General features: G+C 43.7%; 1 long non-coding RNA gene across 1 annotated transcript; it reads right to left on the bottom strand.

Annotated features, from left to right (window-relative positions):
- Positions 1-2,831: 2,831 nt before the first annotated feature.
- Positions 2,832-6,259, bottom strand: LOC118383982 (uncharacterized). The gene is made up of 2 exons (XR_004825780.2): positions 4,757-6,259; positions 2,832-3,265 (listed from the first exon to the last, which is right to left on the bottom strand). It is a non-coding gene; the product is annotated as an uncharacterized LOC118383982 (long non-coding RNA).
- Between the last annotated feature and the right edge of the window lie 1,212 nt (positions 6,260-7,471).

A 7,471-nucleotide genomic window follows, 5' to 3' on the forward strand; every position in this document is an offset into this window, starting at 1 on the left:
CACACAGGTATGTGCTGCCAAACATAGACAACGTTTGAGCAGCCTGGATGCGCAGCTGGGGCATTGTGTCGGGGGAGGAAACGGGCGAACTCCGCAGCACCCACTGCCGCATATTTTGCCCTCAGTGCATCATTGCATTGGAGGTCAATCAACTCCATTTGGAGGTTTGGTGGTGAGCTTTCCACGTCAACAGCAAATGGGTTACCGAGCAGTTCCAACCTGCTTTTTGTGCTTCAAAGTCAGCAAATCGGCGTCGAAAGTCAGCGGCAAGCATACCTATTTTATCAGCCAACTGTGCGCTCGGGAACGCACTGGTAGAGAGCTTCTCTTTCATGGTCTGGCAGCTGGGAAAGTGGCTCAAATTTTCTTTCCGCATCTGCGTCTCCCACAGAGTCAGTTTGGTTTTAAATGCCTTCACTGTACTGTACATATCAGAGATGACACGATCCCGACCCTGCAGCTGCAAGTTCATTGCATTCAGATGACTCGTAATGTCACACAGAAAAGCCATTTCACACAGAAACATTTCGTCTCGGAGTTGTGTTGTGTCTTTCCCTTTGCTGTCCAAGAACAGACAAATCTCCTCACGAAGCTCGAAACATCTTTGAAGCACCTTTCCCTGGCTTAGCCATCGCACCTCTGTGTGATAAGGCAAATCACCATGCTCCGTTTCTAACTCCGTCAGAAATGCCTTGAACTGGCGGTGATTCAAACCTTTGGCTCTGATAAAGTTAACTGTGCGCGTGATGATGCTCATTACATGCTCCATTTTCAAGGCTTTACCGCACAACGCTTCCTGGTGTATGATACAATGATAAGCTGTCAGCTCACCTGTCGCGTTTTCCTCTTGCATCTTTTCCCGTATCTTCGCCACCAGTCCGCTCCTGTGTCCACACATCGCAGGTGCTCCGTCGGTTGTCAAACCCACGAGTTTTTCCCAAGGCAGCTCCATCTCATTTACACATCTTGACACCTCTTCATACAAATCATGCCCCGTAGTTGTGCCATGCATAGGACGTAAAGCCAAAAACTCCTCTGTCACGCTTAGGCTGGAGTCCACTCCGCGGAAGAAAATTGACAACTGGGCAATGTCAGAAATGTCGGTGCTCTCATCCACAGCCAAGGAATATGCAATGAAATCTTTTCCCTTTTTCACAAGCTGCTCTTTTAGATTGATGGACAACTGGTCTACTCTCTCGGCAATGGTGTTTCTGCTCAGACTCACATTTAAAAAGAGTTGCCTTTTTTCTGGGCAAACTTCGTCACAAACTTTAATCATGCAGTTTTTGATGAAATCCCCCTCCGTAAATGGCCGGGCTGATTTAGCGATCTCTTCTGCCAAAATAAAACTGGCCTTGACAGCAGCCTGGCCTTGTGATTTGGCTTTTTTGAACAGAGCCTGTCGAGATTTGAGGCCTCGTTTTAATTCCTCTGCCTTTTGTAGCCTTTGTTCCATGTCCATATTCTTGTTTTTGTCCGCGTGTTTCGTTTCATAATGTCGTCTCAGATTATACTCTTTCAGTACCGCCACACTTTCTCCACACAGAAGACACACAGGTTTTCCAGCTACCTCCGTGAACAAATACTCCGACTCCCACCTTGTTTGAAACCCCGGTTCTCAGTGTCCACCTTCCGTTTTGCCATTTTTGATGGGTATCTGAAAGTTAATTTTACTGTGATGCTGACAACTGCTGTGCCAATAAATATTGAAATGAAGCAGCCTACTGCTCGGTGCGTCACCGTTGCATTGTGGGAAATGTAGTATTGGTGCGTGTAAAAGATCTGCGGGCTGCCGGCTTGCTGCGGTCTGCGGGCCGGTTCTAATAATAAATCAAGATCATCCCAGGGGCCGTAAAAAACCTTCTCGCGGGCCGGATGTGGCCCGCGGGCCTTGACTCTGACATATGTGCTCTAGAGTCTAGATGATGATAACGTACTTCCCATATATGGTAAGTATTTGCTTGATTCGTCATAATTTTTGGTCCCAGTATAAACATTACAATTATTTTGGGGAGAAAGTTAAATATCTGACCAGACCAAAGCACTAGACTCTGTCGGCTCTTTGATATTGTTTATGTGACGAGTCTGTAATATTGACACCGCCAAGTGCTAGCTAGTAGGTAGTACCTTTGTGAGCTTCAGTTCATATTTCAGTTCAGAAGTGCGGCAGCCATGAATTGATCAGAGAGGGTGATGGGAGCCTCGCCCCATGCATATACTTATACCCCTTTCACACCAATAACCAGTGTTTTACCCTGTGTATTTGAAGTGGGTAAAACCTGTGTCAGACCCAATCATACTAAACCTACGACACAGGTAATAAGCATGCAAGGCCATTCACGGAAAATACCTGTTCAGCAAACTAGTAGTGCTGTTGCGTTTGGACATGACTGACTACAGGTCAGTGAACACAGATCGACCCATACAGACCAACAGCTCACCCATGCTTACACGTGTTATTAGGTCAGCCCTAAATCCATCTTTATTGTTTGTGTTTTGAATATTGTGGAGGAAAGAATGGTTTTCTAACCTGCTTGTGTGTGTGTGTGCGTGTGTGTGTGTGTGTGTGTGTGACAGATCTGTGCATTAGCCAGGCTATACACTATAAAAAGGGCAGGCTGGTCCATTGCCTAGTGGTTGGGAATCCCTGCTGTAACCATTCATCTGTTGGCTGACAGCCTGAATGTTCTCTGTGTTTCTCCCTTTAGGACAAGGGGATCAGCCTCCCTCCATACAACAACCAAGTCCTGTTGGTCAGTTTGTTTGCATATAATGAAAAAAAAAATCTGATTTGCAGATTATAAATATCAGCACAACACTATAATCATATATCTTTCTTCATGTTTAGCATTTTAGTCACTGTTAAGTTCCAGCACATATCACACACAGGTATCCATGCCAAAGTCATACAACATAAAATCAATCACCTACAGAAAACAGGGTATCCAAAAAACATATGTTTCAAACAATATACTTTGGCGCCACCTTCTGTTAAAATTTGCCAACTGGCAAATGAACAGAAACGTCTCCCACACAATTCCTCCCTGTAACAATCTCTTCCCATCTCTCCCGCCTCCCTTCACACATCTCCCTCCTTTGATCTCTTCTCCTCATCCTCCCTTCCTTCATTGCTCCCCCTCAGTGAGGCAGAGGACAGTGCTGGAGCGCTGGGTAAGGTCCAGACCCAGGTAGAATCGACACACAGAATACAGATTCGCCAGTGTGGAGAACCCGATCAGAACCTTAGCACTGAAATACAGAGGGGCTAGTCGGAGGGAGAGAGGGAGAGCAAGAAAGATATATTTTAGTGAATTATTGAGCAATAATTCAGAATCAAATAAAATTGTATTTTCACATGCGTCAAATACAATAGGTGTAGGTAGACCTTACAGTGAAATGCTTACTTACAAGCCCTTAACCAACAATGCTTTAAGAAGTGAATAAAAAAATATAAAAAATAAGTGAAGTAAACAATTGAAAATAGAAGTTACAAATAAATAAAACAGCAGCAGTAAAATAATTTTTCAGCCACTCTGACACTGCCTGAGGATATAGAGGTTCTGGATGGCAGGAAGCTTGGCCACAGTGATGTACTGGGCCATACGCACTACCCTCTGTAGTGCCTTGCAGTCAGAGGCCGAGCAGTCGCCATACCAGGCAGTGATGCAACAAGTCAGGATGCTTTCGATGGTGCAGCTATAGAACCTTTTGAGGATCTGAGGAGCTTTTCAGTCTCCTGAGGGGGAATAGGCTTTGCCGTGCCCTCTTCACGACTGTCTCAGTGTGTTTGGATCATGATATCTTGTTTCTTATGGTCTGAGAGTCTTTAGGGGCTTTTGGAAAACTCCAAGCGGGCTGTCATGTGCCTTATACTGAGGTGCCTTTATGGTAGAGTTACCAGATGGAAGGCACTCCTCAGTAAAAAGGCACATCATAACCCACTTGGAGTTTGCCAAAATGCCCCTAAAGACTCTCAGACCATAAGAAACAAGATTCTCTGGTCTGATGAAACCAAGATTGCAAAAACTAAATACCCACCCACACTAGTATAATGCTCCCCAAGTGTTTGATAAGACTAGGACATTTCCCAAGACTAGGTCATTTCTCTAGGGTATTTCTCAACACTAAGTCATTTCTCAAGTGCCATTAATTTCTGAGTGGTGGTGAAGAATGACACGTCAGGTCATTGCTTAAATGATATGTCGGTAAGGTGAAGACATTAGTAAACATTTCTGATCTACCAGCTTTAGCAGACTGACTGAGCTCTAAAGACCCTCTCTATCTATGCTATATTACAAAAAGAAAAAAAGAAATCCAGCCCCATTGCAGACACCAACGTTTTGCTCCCAGACGAATGAAAACAACTAATTTGCTCGCTTTGAGGACAACAGTGCCACTGACACAGTCCACTACCAAAGCCTGTGGGCTCTTCTCCGTGGCCAACGCGAGTAAAACATTTAAATGTGTTAACACTCGCAAGGCTGCCGGCCCAGACGACATCCCTAGCCGCGTCCTCAGAGCATGCGCAGACCAGCTGGCTGGCGTTTATGGACATATTCAACCAATCCCTATCCCAGTCTGTTACCACATGCTTCAAGATGGCCACCATTGTTCCTGTTCCCAAGAAAGCTAAGGTAACTGAACTAAATAACTATCGCTCCATTGCACTTTTGTCATCATGAAGTGCTTTGAGAGACTAGTCAAGGACTATATCACCACCCTACCTGATACCGTAGACCCACTACGATTTACTTACCGACCCAATAGGTCCACTGACAATGCAGTCGCCATCACACTGCCCTATCCCATCTGGACAAGAGGAATACCTATGTAAGAATGTTGTTCATTGCCTACAGCTCAGCATTTAACACTATAGTACCCTGCAAACTCATCATTAAGCTCGAGACCCGGGGGTCTTGACCCCGCCCAGTCCAACTGGGTCCTGGACTTTGATGGGCTGCCCCCAGGTGGTGAAGGTAGGAAATAACATCTTCACCCTGCTGATACTCAACACTGCAGCCCCACAAGGGTGCATTCACAGCATTGTTCTCCCTGTTCACTCATGACTGCGTGGCCATGCACGCTTCCAACTCAATCATCAAGTTTGCAGACTACACTAGTGGTAGGCCTGTAGGGAGGTGGTGAGGGTCCTCCCGAATGTGGCGTCAGGAAAATAACCTCTCGGTCAACGTCAACAAAACAAAAGTAGATGATCGTGGACTTCAAGAAACAGCAGATGGAGCAGCCCCCTATCGACATTGACGGGACAGTAGTGGAGAGGGTGGAAAGTTAAGTTCCTCGGCGAACACATCACAGACAAACTGAAATGGTCCACCCACACAGACAGCGTGGTGAAGGCAGCACAACAGCGCCTCTTCAACCTCAGGAGGCTGAAGAAATTTGGCTTGTCATCTAAAACACAATTGCACCGCCCTCAACCGCAAGGCTCTCCAGAGGGTAGTGCGTAGAGGTCGACCGATTAAGTATTCATAATCGGAAATCGGTATTTTTGGACACCGATTTGAAAGAATATATATATATTTTTTTTACACCTATATTTATCCTTTAACTAGGCAAGTCAGTTAAGAACACATTCTTATTTTCAATGATGGCCTAGGAAAGGTGGGTTAACTGCCTTGTTCAGGGGCAGAATGACAGATTTTTACCTTGTTAGCTCGGGGATTCAATCTTGAAACCTTAGTTAACTAGTCCAACGTTCGAACCACCTGATTACATTGCACGAGGAGACTGCCTGTTACACGAATGCAGTAAGAAGGCAAGGTAAGTTGCTAGCTAGCATTAAATTTCTTATAAAAAACAATCAATCATAATCACTAGTTAACTACACATGGTTGATGATATTACTAGTTTATCTAGCGTGTCCTGCGTTGCATATAATCGATGCGGTGCTTATACACGAAAAAGGACAGTCTTGCTCCAGTATGTACCTAACCATAAACATCAATGCCTTTCTTAAAATCAATACACAAGTATATATTTTTAAACCTGCATATTTAGTTAATATTGCCTGCTAACCTGGCTCGTTGTGAACTCTGTGAAGACTATTTCATCCTAACAAAGACAGTCAACTTCGCCAAACGGGGGATGATTTAACAAAAGCGCATTTGCGAAAATAGCAGAATCGTTGCACGACTGCACCTAACCATAAACATCAATGCCTTTCTTAAAATCAATACACAGAAGTATATATTTTTTAAATCTGCATATTTTGCTAAAAGAAATCCAGGTTAGCAGGCAATATTAACCAGGTGAAATTGTGTCACTTCTCTTCCGTTCATTGCACACAGTCAGTGTATATGCAACAGTTTGGGCTGCCTAATTTGCCAGAATATTACGTAATTATAACATAGAAGGTTGTGCAATGTAACGGGAATATTTAGATTTATAGACGCGACCCGTTGAATAAAATACGGAACGGTTCCGTATTTCATTCAAAGAATAAACGTCTTGTTTTTGAGTTGATAGTTTCCGGATTCGACCATATTAATGACCTATGACTCGGATGTCTGTGTGTTATGTTATAATTAAGTCTATGATTTGATAGAGCAGTCTGACTGAGAGATGGTAGGCAGCAGCAGGCTCGTAAGCATTAATTCAAACAGCACTTCTGTGCGTATTGCCAGCAGCTCTTCGCAATGCTTGAAGCATTGAGCTGTTCATGACTTCAAGCCTATCAACTCCCGATATTAGGCTGGTGTAACTGATGTGAAATGGCTAGCTAGTTAGCGGGGTGCACGCTAATAGCGTTTCAAACATCACTCGCTCTGAGACTTGGGAGTAGTTGTTCCCCTTGCTCTGCATGGGTAACGCTGCTTCGAGGGTGGCTGTTGTCGATGTTTTCCTGGTTCGAGCCCAGGTAGGGGCGAGGAGAGGGACGGAAGCTATACTGTTACACTGGCAATACTAAAGTGCCTATAAGAACATCCAATAGTCAAAGGTATACGAAATACAAATCGTATAGAAAAATTGTCCTATAATTCCTATAAGAACTACAACCTAAAACTTCTTACCTGGGAATATTGAAGACTCCTGCTAAAAGGAACCACCAGCTTTCATATGTTCTCATGTTCTGAGCAAGGAACTTAAACATTAGCTTTTTTACATGGCACATATTGCACTTTTACTTTCTTCTCCAACACTTTGTTTTTGCATTATTTAAACCAAATTGAACATGTTTTATTTTATTTGAGGCTAAATTGATTTTATTGATGTATTATATTAAGTTAAAATAAGTGTACATTCAGTATTGTTGTAATTGTCATTATTACAAATACATGTAAAAAATAAATAAAAAAATTGGCTGATTAAATCGGTATCAGCTTTTTTTGGTCCTCCAATAATCGGTATCAGCGTTGGAAAATCATAAAATCGGTCGACCTCAAGTAGTGAGGTCTGCACAACGCATCACAGGGGGCAACTACCTGCCTTCCAGGACACCTACAGCACCAGA

This window comes from Oncorhynchus keta, chromosome 4, assembly GCF_023373465.1.
Source record: "Oncorhynchus keta strain PuntledgeMale-10-30-2019 chromosome 4, Oket_V2, whole genome shotgun sequence".
Lineage (NCBI taxonomy): Eukaryota > Metazoa > Chordata > Actinopteri > Salmoniformes > Salmonidae > Oncorhynchus > Oncorhynchus keta.